General features: G+C 48.6%; 1 protein-coding gene across 6 annotated transcripts in view; it reads left to right on the forward strand.

Moving 5' to 3' along the window:
• Positions 1–18,396, forward strand: part of HPCAL1 (hippocalcin like 1) — a 43,816-nt gene that overhangs the window by 12,298 nt on the left and 13,122 nt on the right. The window contains exon 1 of one of the 6 annotated variants that reach the window (XM_038176341.2): positions 8,893–9,258. The exons of 3 other annotated variants lie outside the window; for them this stretch is intronic. The gene's annotated coding sequence lies outside the window, so the exon portion shown is untranslated. Of the gene's footprint in view, positions 1–8,892; positions 9,259–16,985; positions 17,127–18,396 lie in introns of those variants that run through there. 2 more of the 6 variants (XM_005014107.6, XM_005014109.6) reach the window with 2 other exon arrangements.

Below are 18,396 nucleotides of genomic sequence, written 5' to 3' on the forward strand. Positions count from 1 at the left end.
AGGATACAAGCTATTAGAGCTCTTGTGCCTTCAGACTGACTAATGAACCACAGCTGAGTGCCCAAAGCCTTTAATGGACTCCTCCATCTTTTAAATAAATCTATTTCCCATGGATAAGGTGCCTTTCAGAACAGATGATCCCAGGTTAATTTGAAGTGTCCATAGAGTTTATGGCTGAAATGTGGCAGGGGAGGCTGCTGGGGAGTGGTACGCTGTCCTGAGCACGTGTCCACCTTAAGTACGTCTTCATTTTGGCCAGAAAATGCTTACTTTACTTAAATTCTCTCTCCAGTGTATTCGCTATCAATTATATCTTTCATCAACAAAAGTATTCCTTACCTAATAAATGGTGTAATCCATGTTTTCTATATAATGAGAGCTCCGTTAACCCCCAGACAGTCCTACTAAGGCGTGTATCCATACAGCAGGAGTCTGTGAGGGCCAAGTTGTGAATCCCATGCGCCTTTTGCAAATGTTCATGTGAGTAATAGCTTATGAACCTCTCCTCTTCCCCCACCGCTGCAGCTGCCGTGAATCTTTATTAGAAACCTGCACGCTATTTGTACTAATAATTGCTATATTGGGACCTGAATCATCAGCTGATCTTTCTGAGATGTTGAGGGATGAATCAAACCCTCTTCCCGAGGGCAGAGGGGAGCATGGGGCTGGTGACTGTAACCCCGTGCGTTTAAAGGCCAGGTAATTTCCAGCTGTCAGTTTAAATTGCACTTGCAATTGGATTTTCTTTTGTTGTCGTTTCAGGTAGCACTTAAATAGGTTGTAAGTAAAAAAAAAACCAACTTGCTAATACTCTGAAATAGACTTACCAGAGTGAATGGTTTTTCGCCTGTGTAGTCCCTTTGGCAGTGCTCTCAAAGGTATGAAGGCCCCGGGGTCTTGTGGTGAAACGTGGAGTTGTGCAAACAGGACATGGAGGTGTTGGGTGTTCGTGCATCGTGGTTTTGCTGCTTTGGTGGTCTTTGTCCTTGCCTTTTCAAGTTCAGGGAGGTCCTCATCTTCAGCTGGGTGCTTGAGCCTGGTGGCCTCATCCAGGATGGGGACAACACATGCTTTGGTGCTCTCCTGATGGAGCAAGCTACTTAGCTGTAGTGCTGCCTGTAAGCAGATAAGCAGCTCCGGGCACAGGCACGCTGGTGGAGACCTCACGTGATGGGAAATTGTGCCCGAATTGGGGCCACCGTGGGCAGGACGGCAGAATTGGCACCCTCGTGGCCCTGGTGGCTGTGGCAGGAGGCTGAAGGTGTGGTGATGCGCTGGGTGGCCTCTGTATGGATGTCTCCTTCCCTGGGCAGGGCATGGACTTGGTGGCTAAAGCCACATGCTTTTCTATGGGGTGGCAGCAAATGGGGATCAGGGATGTGTGTGGGATGGGGTGAGGAGCAGACAAAGCTGCCTGTTGCTTGCACGGGCATGGGGCCTCATCGGGGCTCCTTGCTCTTGTCCAGCATCAGCACGTACTGCTGGGACGTCAGGACTTGGATCCTAAAGTAGGGAATGGAAAGCTTTTGCAGCCAAAGATCTGTGCTATGGAGCTGGCTTTGAGAAATACTGGATTTTTAAACTGCAAACTTGAGCTGAAGCCTGTGCAAGATTTGTTTCCGAGGGAAGGTGGCTCCCATTGAGCGGGATGTTGCATGGAGCATTGAGGGCCTGTGATCCTGTGATTACCTGTGGCTGATCATGGAAATCAGTGAGTACTCTCGTGGTTGGTGCCCAGGTGGTTTTGGGAATACTCCTGCACCTCCCCACATCCTGGCTGGGCTGCCCCTTCTCCTGTTGGCGTGTGAGATCTCCCTCACCGGGACCTCCTCCCTCACCAGGACCTCCTCCATCACCTGGATGTCCACATGCTGGAGCACCAGGGCGGGTGAGGAGGAAATCATGGCTGTTTTCCACTTCTTCTGGGCATCCTCTGTGTTACAGCCTTGAAGAGCTCCCCTGTCTGAGGACTCAAATCCCGTTGGGAAAAGGGAGATCTTTCAGTGGTGCTAACCTTATTTTTTTTACCTTTCCCCACAGTCTGATAAAACCCTCTGGGGGAGGCTGCAAGGTATCTATTGTACACACCAATATGCTGCAGGGAAGAAAAAAAAAAGTGCAATGAACTGGAAAACCTGCCTTAAAAAAGCACAAATGGGGAGCACAATAGCAAGTGAAGTGCCTTGTCTGCGTCGCTTATGTAACAAAGCAATTGAGAAGAATTTATTACGGTTTAAAATGTGTCACTAATCAAAACTTACATTTCTCTCCTTTTCCTGTAACCAGCTTTAAAAACTGGTATTTGAGGCTTTCTTGTCTTATACGTTTTTATTACAGAGTGGTTTTATGGGTATTTTCACTGCTGAGGCATTTCAGCGCTGTGCTGCCTGTTTGCGTACCATATATGCTGTTTGCTCATTCAGGGATATTAAAAAAAAAAAAAAACACAACACAAAACAACAGACTGAATGTGCAGCACTGCTGTTCGTCTGCCTTCGCTTTTATGAATGAATCTGCTGTCTGCGTGCACACAGGCTTCCTGGCTGCCCGGTCTGTGAGAAGTGCTGAAAAGGAAACTTTTGAGGCAATTCTTTGCAGCGATGGGGGAAATGGAAAAGCAGGCCTGCTTTTAAGAACGTGAGTCACTATTTCAGAACGGGAAGATAGCGGGGTGCAGGGCTTGGGTTATCCTAGAATAGCGCTGCTTTCCCCGCCGTGTGCTGCGCCTCCTACGACCACCACCTGCCTTCTGCACTTGGTAGAAGTGGTGCTCTGCAGCCAGGGAGAGCGAGCGTCTCCTGATGCAAGTATCTCCTGTTGATTCACTACTATACAAATGTTCATCCTCTAACAGCGCGGGATTACGAAGCATTATCATCCTCAGATTGACTCAGGTGGTGCTATTTTTATTTAATCTGCATTAAGGTATCATTGCGAATCTTTGGTCTTGCAGCAGGGGGGTAATACGATTTACTATTTTTATAAAAAATCAACATGGCCGGACAAATCCTGCCCCTACCAAGAGCTGCAAAGATTAGGCATGAGCTCAGCACATCTCGCTTTTTATTATTATGGTTATTTCTTCCTTTACGGTGCATCGTTAAATTTTTAATTTTCCTGTGGCCTCCACCAAGCTGAATAAAACACGAGGCTCTCCTGGCTCATGGCCCTTGCTGGGAAAGGCATCGATTGCCAAGATGCCAGGCTGGAGAAGACCTTCAGGGTCATCGCTTCCGACCATCTGCCTGACCTCGTGAGCCCCATCACTAAACCTTGTCCACGTTCTCCAAGCGTTTCTGTCTCTTGCAAGCCTTCACCTGGATTTGAGAGCAGCGAGGCTGGAAGTTTCTTAGCACTCATTGAAAGGTTTTTTTGAAGCCAAGGCTGAAAACCCCATCCTATATCGAGAGGTTTTGATCTATCTGATGTATTTATCTCTTCAAAACGAACAACGCCTGCCCTGTTCCTTGCACCCCTTTCGCCTTTAATGTGTATTTCAGCTGTATTTAAGAGTTTCAGTAGCAAAGTGAACCAGTTAGCTGGCTAACCACACTCAGACCCACGGGGCTCAGCGTTTTGCTGCAGCTTTATTGCTCCAGCTCCAGTCGAGTGCCACGCTGCAGTCTGTGTGACTTTGTACGAGCAAAGTGGGATGGTGTTTCCTCCTCCCTCTAATTGTCTCTGAGCAATCAAAATACCGACCTATTTTTGCAAGTTTCCTGGCTGTGGGTATTTCAGCTGGAGGATGGCCGTGCCCTTTCCAAGGTGGGGCTCCAGGCGGGGTGCGAGTGCCAGGGAAAACAACGGCCCCTTGGCGGGATGTGTTGTGGTCTGGGATGAAGCATCGGGGCAGAGAGCTGGAAGGGGACTGGCCTGCGGGTCCCGGATGGTGCCTCCGATCCTGCAAAAGGCTTGGGACATTCTCATTTCACACACACACACACACAAAAAAAAGAATTTGGTCATTCTTGAATTTGCAGGGGGAGGAATGTGACTTGGCATTTTCTTGTGAAAGGCCAGAAAATTCATTTAGGGAAAAAAAAGTCATTTTTTTGTCATTTGTTGGGGAAATTTCACATTAGGGATTTGCCATCATCAGGTTATTTCATGCCATGTCAGTATTGAGGCACGTGTTAAGTGGTGTGCATCACAGTTCATTGTTTGTTATGTACCAGTACTGCCCGTGCACCACAACAGGTAATTAGCTAGTCCTGATCGCTGATACTTGAATCACTAAGGCGGTTTGTTCTGAAGCCTCCTTCAAGGTTAAAATCCCTTCTCTCTGTATTACAGTGAAGTATTTTAACTCCCTATCAAGGAGCACAATAGATACAGAAATACAGGAGTATGAAAATGGAAACCTCAGAATTCAAAACCTTGAGCAGAAGACGCTAGGAGACCTTCACCGAGCGTTTCCTAAGGATGTTGAATCCGAGGAGAAGAGCTTTTTCCTTTTTGTTCTGCGTGGGTTTGGGTTTGGGCTGGTTTTGTTTGAAGTTTGGCCAGCTGTGTTTGACAGCCTCTGCTCCTCGCTCCGCCAGCCAGGTAAGAGGATTGAGCGCTCCCCGTGCTCCACTCCAGAGGCAGCGGGAGATGAATTCACCTGCAGAATGACAGCTGCACGGAGCACCGAGGGATGATAGCGTGTACAGGAGATGTTTCGAGGCAGGCACTAAACGCTGAATTTCGCAGAGTACCTCCAGAATGACTGCAGATTGTCCTCTTGAGTCAGCGGGCTTTTAAAGATCACAGGCAGGCTCTCTAAGGGGAAGGGTTTGATTTTCCGGGCTGGCTGGCTCTTCGCTTCTTTCCAGGCAGCTCCAAACCCCGTGGTTGCATTCCCCTCCAGCCAAATGCTTTCTCTGCACCCCGACCGAACAGGACAGAGGGCTTGGCCGTGTTCTTCATCCTTCCCAAACTCCCTCCCTAGCGAGGGAGCCGTTCTGTTTCTGGCTAAACAAAGGTAAATTTTGCTTTTATTTCTCACTGCCTCTCCAGCATGCTTCTCCCTGCAGCCTCCCGTGCTCTGCGAGGTGCTCGGGGTGGGGATGGCTCTGCCTGGAGCCCCGGCACCCCGTGGTGTGGTGGGAGCAGGGGGGCATCCTCCTCCGTGGCAGGATCCTGGGTTTGTTATGCCTAAATGCAAGTGAAAACCTGCAAGAAGTGGTTTAATAATGGGGATGTCAGCAGGCTCCTGAGTACAATGATGCCGCTAGATGCTTTCATAAATCCACGGTTTAGGGACAGCAGTTATGATGCATGGCAGTGGGAGCATGTGAAACTGCAGTCATTAAACAAAAATGGGCTTTTAAACTAATGGCAGCTGCCTAAACAGTTTTGCAGTGAAACCAATTCCCCTCGGCTACCATTCTTCAAATTATACAGGTCCTGTTGACTTTCAGAACCAGGGAAATATTTTGTTTTGGTGCTGTAGCAGTGCTTTTACATTCATCCCAAAGGTCAGGCCGCCGAGCTTTCGCTAGGCTTTAAGCTGGAGGTGTTAGGAGATGATGGATGTCAATATTTCTAGGTAGTTCATTCATCATCCTTCCCCCACGTGAAGCCACCTGCAGTACCAAATATTCCCACCGGTTCTTGGCTGGGTTTTCAAGCCAATGTAGGGGCAATTTTCTCCATCTGAACTCAGCTGCATTTAGGACGCACGAACAGGACCTGCTGGGTGGCACTCCCCATGCTCTGAAGCATTTTGGCCAATTCCTTCAGGAGGCATCTCAGGAGCATTTGGTGGTTGCAGGAGGCCAAGCCCTTACCAGCCATCTGCTTTCACAACCTTCCCCTCCCCAGGCTTGGTCCCTTCCTGAAAATAACGTGGTTTGGCTCTGTCTCCCCATCCCCCTTGTTCTTCAGTTTGATCGGAAATCATCTTTTTTATATATCTATATTCTATTATTAGGAACAGAGGAGAAGACACAATAATACGGGCTGTGAAAGGACAACAACAGCAGAAGTTGGTTGTTTTGTGTCACCTCTCTTCATATCCTGCACAGCTCAAGCCCAGCTGTCTCCATGTAAGCCTTGGGTTGGCCATGCTTGTTGAGCAACTCCAGATATTTTTACTTTGAAACACATAAATACATATATTTATTTATATATTTATATATATCTTCAAGCAAACCATTTGATTAGAAACACATGTGAGTGGGACCAGCTGTGTTCCACGTGGAAGCTCTCCGTGCTGGGAGATGACCTTTTGGAGTGAGACACCGTAACACCCCCTAGTTTTTCCAGGAGCCCTGCAGGACCACGCAGAGGTTGAGAAGGACGAGCAGGAAGGACGCCGGAGGTCTTCTGGAGTACGTTGGGTGCAGCTTCCAGCCCCTGATGGGTTTGTTCCCAGATGTCACCTGCAGTCCCAGCTCCCCGTGGGTTTTGGCTGGGTGCCATGCTGCTTCTTCTCACCACCTCGTCTTTTTTGGCTTCTGTAGCCTGCCCTAGCCAAAAAGGTGTCTTCTGGGGGGGTAGCTCCTCGTGGAAGAGGAGAGCCAACAGCTGTGGCTTGGGCGATCCTTTCCACGTTCCATGAAATAAGTTCAAGGCAGGAGAGGAAGGAGAAAGGTTAAATTAACCGTAGCATGAGCATTTGAGCAGCTGGCTGACCTTTACAGCTCCGAGCTCCGTTCCGTTTTAGCAATCTGCAGGCTGTTTAAAGTTTGACAGGCTCTTTGCAGCCGACAGAGTGCGATACGATTTATTAGCCCACCGCCAGGCTTTGTCGCCTCATTTCCCTGCTGGTTGAACTTTGTGGGGAATGAGCAAAAGGGAGAAGTGTTTTTTTTTTTTTTTGTTTGTTTGTTTTTTTGCGGGAGCATCGATGGCACCAAAGCCCTGGGTGCTGCAGGAGGAAGGATGCTCTCGCTCGGATGCTCCTGAGAGCTCAGCTCCAGCCCAGGCGAGGGGCAGGGAATGGTTAATTGCGGCCAGGGAGGAGACGGCTGATCATCCTGCCCCAAATCACTTAACCATCTTAAGGGTCTACCCTTGTCTGCCTGAGCCAGCCAACTAATCTTGCAGCAAGCTGCACAAGCGGGCCCTCGGTGCCCGGAGAGAAGTGCCACAAAACGAGCGCTTTCGCCGTCCCACCGCTCCCCAAAAAGCTGCAAATCAGCGGTCAGAGCAGATTATTTCAGGCTGTGGGAGGTTTTCTGTGCTCTGGGGAGGTGTTTAGGTCAGGGCCGCATGTCTTCTGAAAAATAGAGATGAATAGAAAACCAGAAATGGTTTGTAAGGTGTGAGTGGCGCCAGCCCATCAAAAAGCAAAAGGGAAAAAAGGATCCCCCAAGTGGTTAAGCTTTCAGCACCCTTGGCACGGCACAGTTGTGATGAAGAGAGCCTAAAGGAGGGGTAAGATGTGCAGGGGGCAGTTTGAGCACTGTGCAAAGCTGTTCAAATCACAGGGGAAAAAGGAAGCATCCCTCCTTCGCAAGCTTTTTCCAGAGCTGCTAAACTTGAGGCTGCCCTGGGAACAGCCAGCTGAGTAACCATGTGCAGAGCTGAAGTGTTTTGCACATAGTTACTGCCATGCAGCCAGAATTGGCTACCACAGCCTCGCCGTGGGTGTTTGTGGAAGAAGGTGGAGTGCAGGGACCGCAGTTATAAAGGGAAACACAATTACACAAGCAAAAGGGCAAACAGTTGTTTGTAATCCATAAAAATTGATGCTCGCTGCCCTCAGGTTTGCCTTTCTTGCCTTAAGGTTTCCTCATTAGAAGCCGTTCCTGTGAATTCCATCCCGTGGAGAGATCCGAGGTGGCTGGGCTGGAGCTGTTGTCTGGGTAATCAATAAACTTTCAGCTGCGTGATTTTTTTTTTCCTTGAAGTTGGTTCTTCCTGCAGCAGAGATAACAAGGCTAAAACAGATGTAAAACAAAGAGCCAGATTCGGCTGGAGTCACCATGCGCTCTTGTAATTTTGCAATATTCCAAAACAATTACATTTATGTTAAGCGGGCAGCGAATGATTAATCTGCTAGCAGGCAGCCAGTGCGGTAGTGCCTTGGAAATAATTTTTGAGCCTCTTCCCTGCTGCTCTTTCCCTGCAAGAATGGTTTAAAGATAAGACGCTGACAACGACATAAATTGTGATTTGTAGCCTGGTGCTCTTCCAGTCTACTCCGCTTTTTGTGGTGGTATGATTTTGTGTTGCCCTGGAAAGCATATAATGAAAGGGGTTTAAAGTATGCCCTGAGCCAGAAGAACGTTCAATCCTGTGTTTCATTTTAGACTTAAATGCTTAAATGATCGCGGGGTTGGCTGGATTTTTTCATGCCGTGCTTCATCTGAGTCAAAAAAAAAGATGCTCTGAGAGCTTTTGTTGATCTGAGGTCACAAGTGCCCTTTGTTGTTAGCTGGTGGCATCATGCAGAGCATGTGAAAATACTCACTGATCATCGTTTTAGGGCCTGGAATCGCCCTCATAAGGGGAATACCTGCTTATGGCCTGCTTTTCCTTTCCGAAGTGTGCCTGCGTGGTGCAGGGGGAGAACTTCCCAGCACGTAGTTAAGAGCGGTCCGATCCACAGCCGAATTTAGGAAGATGACTAAACGCACTAAAATGCAACAATCTGTGAGAGAAAAGGCAAGGCAGGACCGAAAGGCTGCAGACGAGGCTTCGGGCTGGTTTGGGAAGCTGGAAACTTGGCCATTTCTCACATTTTTGCAGCTGCAAGTCACCGCGCTACGTACGGCGTTGCCTCGGGACGCCTGGCACGGAAAAACCAGCCGCGCCGGGGACGTGCGTGTGGGATGGGTCTGCTTTGAATCCTCGTCTCATTCGGGGAGATGTCCCCCGAGGATTTCTGCAGGTTGGAGGCCAAGCCGTGGCTCGGTCCTTCAGGCAGCAGTGACGTTGGGCCGCATGCCTGGTTGGAGGTGGCGGGGCTGGGCATGACACACGGAGTTACTCATCGCTTTTTACCCTTTCCTTAAGTTATTCTGGTTGCAGTTGTTCCAGCAACACCCGTCTCTGTTTTATTTTTTTCCTGGTAAGCTGGACAATCATAGGGTTGCCGTGCTGACTTGTGGAGTGGGAATTTTGCTGTTCGGGCTTTAACTCTTTAACAACAGACATGGAGCCGGCGACTGCGTGCGTGGCTCTGCGTCTCCTTGCTGGGAATATCTTCTCTGGCCCTAAAAGCAGCCCCGTGCTCTGATGGTGACACGTGTGCTGGAGAGAGAGGCGGTTTAAAAACCATTTCATCCTGCACTTTTTGTGTTAATCCCGAGAAGAAAGAGCTCTCAGGTAAATGAATCACCTTTTTTCTTAATTTCACGCGGAGAAGAGCCCTGACAGTGCCTATAAATGATGCATTTTGCTGCTGCTGGGGACGCAGCAGCTCAGGGATGAGCAGCTGTGTGACATTAGGGCTGTTGCAGCCTTGCCATATTTGCTGCCAAAGTTTGGTAAGTAACCACAAGCTGGACTGCCCCCACCCAGCAACAGCCGGGATTGTTGTGGTCCTGCTTGCGAGCCCGTCCCAAAAGGGATGGGATTATCTCTGGTCCTAAATAAACGCCCTGCCCTGCTCCAGCCCTCCCGCTGTGGAGCCTCCGTGCACTGCCAGCAGGCTCGACTGGGGGTGCGGAGTGATGGAGCCACAGGTGGCAATCAGCCTCAGTTCATCTCATTTATAAGATGCTTCTCTCCACGCCCCGTGAGGCTTTTTCACCATCCTTCACCTCCCTCCCTGATCAGAAACTGCCCCACTTTCAGTGCAACTTACAGGCAATTCTAATAGGTTTGGGGGGTTTTTTTGGTCAGCATTGTGTTGTGTTTTTTTTTCCAGCCCAAGCTCCTCTCCCTTCTTCTGCTTCCATTTTAAGAGGCACCGGCCTTGTTCTGCTGCACTGCCACTTTCCTTACTTGCTCCCTTTTATTTTTTTCATGTGTGTCGCTGAGGAACATTTTGGACTTTGCTCTTTATTTTTATTTGGGTGATCTAATTCAGCTCGGCTTTGGCCATTTCTCTTTACCCCTTTGCTTCCTGACCTCCGCGACGCAGCTGCCTCTGCTGAGCAGCCCTTTCATTCCACTCCTTGTAGGCACTCTGCTGAGTCCCACTAGCCCTTTTTGGGTGATTTTTTTTTTTTCAGCCAGTCAGGTTGGGAATCATTCCCAGCCAGTCACCCCCTCTTTGCTTGGGGCTATAAGTACCAGCTGTTTTCTTTTTTTTTTTTTTTTACATCTTTGCCAAAAAGAGACACTCTGCTTCTTACAAGTTTGTCCTTGAGCCCTTCTGCCCAGTTGACTTCCGTACCGAGTTCCTTTGATTCCTCAAAGCTTATGGAAAACTGAAAATGCCGACTTCTGTGGTACATTTCAGAGTATTCTACTTAAACCATCGCTCCATGCTTGTGATCATCTCCAGGGTTTCTTTCTGTGAGCACTCACAGTGTCTGAGTTTGCATCACCCTTTTCTGCTTCGGCAGCTGGAGGATTAAATCCACTCCCTGCTGCTTCCAAGAATATCCACGGCCAGTTCTTACTCTTAGGTTCTCTGGTTTAATATTTTGGGCAGTTCCAGTCCCAGTAAGAGGACCCCTGCCAGCATTTTTGCCCCTCTGTGAACCTTCAGCTCTGTGGTGCTGCCCCGAAGCTGCCACCCCGCACCGGTGCCCCCCCTGTTCCCCTCTCCGGGGTTTCTTCTCCTTCTACCATCTCCTCCTGCCTCCTGGCTTCTCCATTTCTGGCTCTTCCGCTGTGTTGCCCTGGCTCCCAGGATCCATGTGTTAACACTTGCTCTCCTTTCTTACTCATCATCTGCGAATTTCTGGCCGATTATCCGCCACCCTGTCTGCCTGTCGCTGCCCATGTTAATACGTCCTTTGTTCTCCGACGTTCAGATGACACTGTGTGCCTTTTTTTGTCTGTCCGCATTTACCAATCCTCCTGATTATTAAAACCAGATGTGGAAATTAACTGATTTTCCTGATTATCCTCTCTCTGGAGGCTTTTTTTTTTCCCCCTTCAGTTTAAAACTCTCAGCTGCGCCTGCTGTGATCACAGACGGCCGTATCTCCTCCGCTGCAAGACGTCCTTTTTTCCATGAATGCCTTCTGGGCATTACGAACATCCTAAAACTTCCTTTGCAGTATCAGTTCTTGAACCATATGGATGATATTAGCTTATAATGGCTCTTCCTTCCTTTGGCACGGGTGAGAGAAGGCCCCTGGGGATGCTGCTCAGAGGCCAAGCCCGCTCTCCCCGGGCATCCCCTGCAGCCTGGAGGGAGGTGGGCACCTCTGGGGAGCTTCTCAGCCGGGTTCCTGCTCCAGATTGCCCTCCTGGTCTGCTCCTCCCCGCTGGCACAGAGGGTGTCCCTATTTTTAAGCCCGTGGCTGAGCTCTCCAGCTGCACGCTGAGGGCAGGAGCACTTCATATTCTGCCAGAAGGCCAAAAGTGATCCTCTCGGAGAAGGAGGAGATCGAATACTCCAATAACGAGGACCAGATAAGTGGTGAAAATAAACAGAGAGCTGAGAACAGTGCCGAGGAGGAGCCAGGGGCACGAGATGGAAAAGGAGATGGAGGAGCAGGATACGAGGGAGGAAAGTCAGCCCCAGCACGTGAGCTCTGCAATCCAGAGCAGCTGAAGGACTTCCTTGGTGCAAACCCATCCTGCAGCTTGTCGCCGAGCAGGAAGAATGGGGCCAGATTGCTGTGTCTACAGAGAGCGCTTGTTTTATTTCCCATTAAGAGGGTAGACACAAAATCAGATTTCCACTCCGCGTTGTCTCGTATTTTTAGCCTGTGATTGGATTGCAAATGCACGCTGGATATTTACGTTTCTGGAAGCGGGCTCTGGTGCTGTTTTCTTAACCAGGATCCAAGTTAATTTGCTGAGCTTCCAGATGGAAGCCATTTGTTCCTCTATTACAAATTCGCAGGAATGCTTAATTTAATCTAGATTTTCTGGCCGAGTATTTTGCCTAATCTAACGTTCAAGCATTTTCCTTACCTCCCAGTCTGCTTTGCTTTCCCCTCCTCCTGCGCTGAATTGCCACTTGTGCATAAATAAATAAATAAATAAATAATAAATAAATAAATAATAAAGAAAAGGGGTTTTGCAGAAGGAGCCAGCTGTCTGCCACCCATCCGGACTGGAGCTTTGGGGAGCAGATTGCCCATCCATCTTCTCCAGAAAGTTTCCTGAGAAGAGGACCAGGCACGAGGTGTAGCTGTGGGAGCCCGTTAGCCCTGTTTCACTTGGTTTGTTGAGGCTTCTTAAATGTTGCCAGGCTCTTTGTTTTAAGCTGTTCAGCGAACACCTTATTCTGGCCTAGTGCATGTGCTGAATAAAGATGTCCAGCTGCTGCTGTGGGTAGGTAAGGAGATTTTCAGGGGGAGGCTCATAATTTTCCTTGGCAACACTCAGCCTCCAGTGAATTGAGTGACTTGTGATTTTATTATAGTCATTTCTTTAATGAAATTTTAAACTACATGCCTCTTTGACAATCACTTCTGCCTGGGGTTTCTAAATATCCGTGCAAACACTGGGTACATGATTTGAGTGCCGTGCAGTGCATGCTGAAGCAGCAGGGCAGACAGGTGAGGTTAGCTCGTGAGCCGGCCCCTTTCTTCACTAATGCATTTTCCATAACAGTTGAGGCTGTGGTAGGAAAAAATGATGCGTCACGTCTTTGCTACTTCAGTTTCAGAATGAGTGTACCCAACCGGCTTGAGGTCAGCTTTATTATTGCTTCTTCTGTGTTACGAATTCCCAGTGCTCCCCGTAGCCAAACCTCATCCCAGAAAAGCACGGAGGAGCTGCATGGAGGGGCAGCATCCCTAAGCCTGGGAGACACGGCACGCTCGGAGCAACAGGCTTGCTGGAGAGCTCATCCTGAGCCAGTGGCACATGTCTGGATGGATATTTGCGATTGACAGTGTTATGAGGTACCAGAAAACATCTTTGTGGTCTGCCCATGTCCAATATTGCTGCGGTCCTGTGCAGGAAGGCACCACAGCTCAGCATCGGGCCCAGGGATGGTGGGTACATCTTGTAGGTGCTCGAAGGGTCAAGGCAAGACCTGGGCATGGTTCTCAGCACCCCCAGCAGCTGTGAAACACCTCAGACTCAAACGTAGTGTGCTAGACATGATACGGAGTAAAAGATGATTTGTTTGGTTACCGGTACTCAAGTTAACAGGCGGGAACCCAAACGGGAGGATTTCTGTATCGGGAATACAAGGAATATAAGAGAGGTTTGAATTCTTATCTTACACAGTTGTTTGGACAACATAATGACTCATTAGGGGGAGAATTGGTTTTGTTTGCTTAACAGGCAGCGAGATGACATAATCAGCTAGAGCAGGGAAGCAATCTAGTATTTTAAGTTACTTGAAATGATATAAAGGGTTCTATAATGCATTTTTTTTGTTTTCCTTCTTGTTCTGCCGTTATAGAAAAGGGTAACTAGAAAGCAGAAAGAAACAGGATTTGTGTTAGAAATGGAACAATCTGTCACTTACACGTGAGGTAAGCTTCTTACTTTGAAAGTTTTCTCCACCTGCAAGGTCCCAAAGACCCTTTCAGGAATTTCTCACAGCATTCTCCTGCTTTAATGTGAATGGGACACCAAAAATGTGCGATTGTGCCCACGTGCATGAGTTGCGAAGATGCTGCTGCAGCGCTCCACGAGGCTGCCCTGCACAGGCTGAACTGGTTCAGGCTACCCAGCAAATCCTATTAAGGCAGTAGTGTCAATGCAGCGTATAAAACTTTGGTTCAGAGGGGTGTATTTATAGCTGCATTAAGAGTATTGTGTACACAGGGCTTTTCTTTCACTCCTAATCTGGGACCTTGGCAGAAATCTGCCAACCCCGTTACCTGTGCAGCAGTTCAGGTGTCAGACATCCAGGAACATTGGTGTTTTAGCTGGAAGTCCTGGTCATCCTTTAAAGCCACCCAAGGGCCATCATGGAGGAGGGACTTGTGATTTTCTACCTGCCTCTTTGTCCAGCATCTCCTCCTCTGCTGGCTCACTTACTCACTGGGCTCAGCAGTTTGGCTCTTGGAGTGTGCAGTGTCCACAGCCACCACAAGTGCTCCAGAGGGGAGATGAAGAGATGGGATATATGGAAGCGATCTCATTAAACTTCTTAAGTGACGAGTGATCTTTCTGAAACACAAAACGCAGAACAGCCCATGTTGGAAGGGACCTTGAAAGATCATCAGGTCCAGCCTTTCGTGAGAAAAGGGAACGTGGATGAAATTATCGAGCACCTTGTCCAATTGCATCCTGAGGACCTCCGGTGATAGGGAATCTACCACATCCCTAGGAAGGTTGTTTAGGAGTAAGGTGTATGACTGTGTGTGTAGGATCTGGAGTTCAAAGGGACCAAATGTAGCAGAGCTGCAAAGACCTCCTTTGCAAGCATCTTCACACTTGGTTTTTAGTTCAGGCTTTGGCACTGTGTGAGTGAGCTAATGGTATGTCAAAGAACTGTCACTAATTCTGTTTTAAAATATCACACTTGCTGGAGCACAAAGAGCAGTGACCAGCAAGAATATGGACAGACATCTTGTGCTCAAATTGGGGTCCCCCCAGCACCACCAGCCCCCAGGATGCTGCCGCAAAGTGCAAACAAATGCGTTAATAAAGCGTGAGAGCTTTCTGCACACTTACTGCATTACCCTGAGCTACTTGATTACAGGGATTGTTTATTTTATGGCTTTTTTTTATATTCTTATTGGGAGCCATTTGTCAGTCTGCACGGAAATCTGATTAGCTTAGAATTGCTAGCTCTCTGGTATATGTTGACCTATAAAGTGAAGGATGCAGCAATAAACACAGTCCATTAGGCTGCTGCTGGAGAAGGCTGTAGGCTTTGTTGGAAGTGGGAAAGGACAGGGCTTGATGCTTGAATGCCAGAGCACTTGAACGCATGGGCATTCAAGGGGCAGGGAGCACGGGGGCACAGCATGAGGCTTCCCCTTTGGCCAGCAAATATGCCTCCCATTGCCCTAGATCAAATAACATTATTTTTTTTAGGCAAGGTGATATATAACTTCTTGACTGACCTTGGTACGGGATGCCTTGTTGCATTTCCAGGGGGTGTTGAATGGGCTGTGTGCAGAAGCTGATAAAATACTGGCAAGGTGACTAAATGACACCTTCAGCCTCACTGTGATATTTGTGTGAAATGTCTTCAGTACAGCAAAAGCCCAGGGCCATTCTAGACACTATCCTCTTTTTTTTTTCTTAATTACAATAAAATAACACTTTTAAATTAATAAATCAAAATAAATATTAAATGAATAAAATAAAACGCTGGGTATCACCATGGATTTGTTGGACTGGGCTGCGAAAAGATACTCGTGAGTCAGCTCTGCTGCTTCAAATGCACAGAAATATTTGCCAGCTTTAACAAGATTCTCTATGATTCCTGAACTATTAAAGATATATAAATGGCTGCAGTGAGTCTACGTTTTGTCCTAGTGTGGGGGACCATTGAATGGCTGGAGTGGCCCAACTGTCTTAGATTCCACCCTTTTTAATAGGAATATAAATTCATACGTTTATATTACTAAATAGAGGCATCCATTAATCTTATATTCATTGATATTCATAATTCAACAAGTTACTATTGTTAAGGTTCTGGAAGCAATGCCTATGTGTCTGGCAACCGCTTGGCATACTTGAAGGTGCCCTGTCCTTCCCAGAACACTGGTACAGTGACATAGCTACTGAATTTCTCTTGTCTTGGAGGTAAAAAACAACACAATAGTGAGATACTAAAACCAAGGCAGACACCTTCTTGCAATTTTAAGTGACTCAGTTTTATGTTTCAAGTTCAGTGTCATCCAAATGCTGTCTGACAAGTGCTGTCCAAGCAGCACGTGCCCACCAAGCAGAGGGGGTGTTGGTGGTGCTGCACGTCAGGGCAAACTGTAGAGGAACCAGTACAGCATTTGTTAATCATTGGTCTTAGAAACAGTGCCTTGATTTACTGGGGCTTTCAGAGCTCTGAAAGAGTCATTCCTCTTTTATAATGTCCCAGTCTAAGTGGCCTGCTTCTGGCATGGGGCTTCTCTCTGAGGTGAAGCTGAAGCTGTCTGTAAAATGGGTGATTTTGCGGTTACAGCCTGGTAGTGTAGCCACGTCAGTCTGTGGGCACAAATTGAGTAAGTTTATTTTTCCTTGAGGGTTTTGCTCTCTTTAATGCGGACATCTTGCTGATGTAGGTAGCAGCTGAGCTCCCTGGGTTTGTTCAGCCCAGAGCAGGGCAGGCTGAGGGGAGGCCTCATGGCGCCCTGCAGCTCTCTCATGAGGGGAGCGGAGGGGCAGGCGCTGAGCTCTGCTCTCTGGGGACAGCGACAGGACCCGAGGGGATGGCATGGAGCTGGGACAGGGGAGGGTCAGGCTGGGGGTTAGGGAAAGGTTCTGCACCAAAAGGGTGGCTGGGCACTGGGACAGGCTCCCCAGGGCAGTGGGCACAGCACTGAGACCGGCAGTGTTCAAGAAGTGTTTGGACAGTGCTCTCAGACACATGGTCTGATCGTGGGGTGGTCCTGTGTGGAGCCAGGAGTTGGACTCAGTGATCCTTGTGGGTCCCTTCCAACTCAGGATATGCAGCAGCCAGCAGCAAAGTCCTCAATCACCTCAGGAACCTTCAGCCTGCACCTTGGAAATAAACATTTGGGGCTTCTCCTTGGGCCTTGCTTTGTGTCTTGTCCTAGGTGGGAGCCAGGAGGTAGGTTTCCACAGCACCACAGCGTGCAGTATTCTCTACATTTCCTCACAGAAGACTTATCTTGGTGTTTAGAGGCTCCTGTTTTGCCTGGGTGGCAATGGGGCTTCTAAAGGTGCTGATGTAGGTATATGGGATCTTATGGTTCCTTCCAAATTCTGACTAGTGTAAGAAAGGAAAATGTGAAACCCGTCGCTGGGCGGAGTGAGAACGAACAAGTGGCTTTGTACATAAAAAAAAAAAAAAAAAAAGAAGAAGAAGAAGCTAAAAATAGGCTCCCCACAAGCCTGCACTTCCTGGTGAGCGCAGGGCTGTGGCGGCTGGGGCAGCCGGAGCCATGGGCCGCCTGTGTCGGCCTCGAGAAGCCCCCTCCTGACCCGGGGACACCGAGGGGACAGGCGAGGGGCCAGCAGAGCAGGTCAGTAACACAGCAATGGCGCAGCGATCGGAAATCCACCGAAATGAACCCAAAATCAAAGAGCCGGCAGCCTGCGGTGCTACCGGGGCCTGGTGGCAGGGGATCCCATGCAGCTGGGTGTGCTGACCCCAAGAGCTCGGAGGCTTTGAAACCGCCGCCGAAGGGAAGTGAGAGGTGATGCAGTGGGGAATGCGAGGAGCTTCGCTTTCAGTTGTGACACCGCACCGGCCCCTAACGTGTTGCTTCATTTATTAATCTATTTCTTCATTTTTTTTTTTAAGGAAATAATATCACAGTGGACACACACGCTTGAAAACGTTTGTAATAATTGAGTGCTTACAAATAGGCTGATGAATGCAATAGGAAGTTGCATCGTTTTGGCTGCCCCATACACGTAGGACTGAAACTTCCCTTGCTTAGTCAGTGCCTGTGGTCACTGAGATGTTACAGAGAAATGCAGGCAGCACAGGGCTCTGTCCAAGCAGCCAGCAGGGACCCTTTCTTTCTTATCCCTGGGAGATAAATGAATTTTACTCCGCGCATCGCTCTGCCTTGCTTCCCTCAAATCCAGAAGCCAATGATTTGGAAAGATTGCTCGGAACCCCCTTCTAAGTTTTATCAACGATTTCTCAGCATAACTCGGTTCCTGCTGGCATATATATCAGCCGTATATTTACATCGTGTGTTTCTACTTCACAGCTCGCCAGCTTCTGTCGTGTTTTCCCCCAAAAAAAGCCTGAGAAGTGTCTGTGTGTGCTGCCGGGCCCTGTGCTTCGCAGGGGTGCATCCACCAGCACTGGGTGCCAGCGTGCTGGGAGGAGATGCTCCCTCGGTGGCTTGGGGGGGGACATTTGGGACAGACCCCGGCAAGGTGGGATGCTCTCAGGTCCATCCAGCGGTTTTAACTCGTGCTGAACCTCTGTGGCTAATTGCAATCCAATTTGGCATGCGAAGCCAGCGCCGCAGTCACACTTACAGGATGGCAGGGGGATAAGGTCATTTTTCCATTTGGCTTCTCTGGAGGCTTCTCATCTGTCTGGTTGGGCCAGTTTCGTTGTTGTTTTTTTGATATTTTGGGGTGTGTTGTGTGTTTTTGTTACTAAAGGAAAGTCTACGCAATCGCTCCGCACCTCTTTCACGCACTGTAATTAGACGTGGAGCAGGCTATTGAGCAGTTGTGGCTGAAGCTGTGAAAATGAAAAATGTTAACTGCTGGTACATGAAAAAATCTTTTTTATGCTCTGATGATGACTGCCCGTTTGTGTTTTAG

This window comes from Anas platyrhynchos, chromosome 3 (genome assembly GCF_047663525.1).
Source record: "Anas platyrhynchos isolate ZD024472 breed Pekin duck chromosome 3, IASCAAS_PekinDuck_T2T, whole genome shotgun sequence".
In the NCBI taxonomy this organism is placed as follows: domain Eukaryota; kingdom Metazoa; phylum Chordata; class Aves; order Anseriformes; family Anatidae; genus Anas; species Anas platyrhynchos.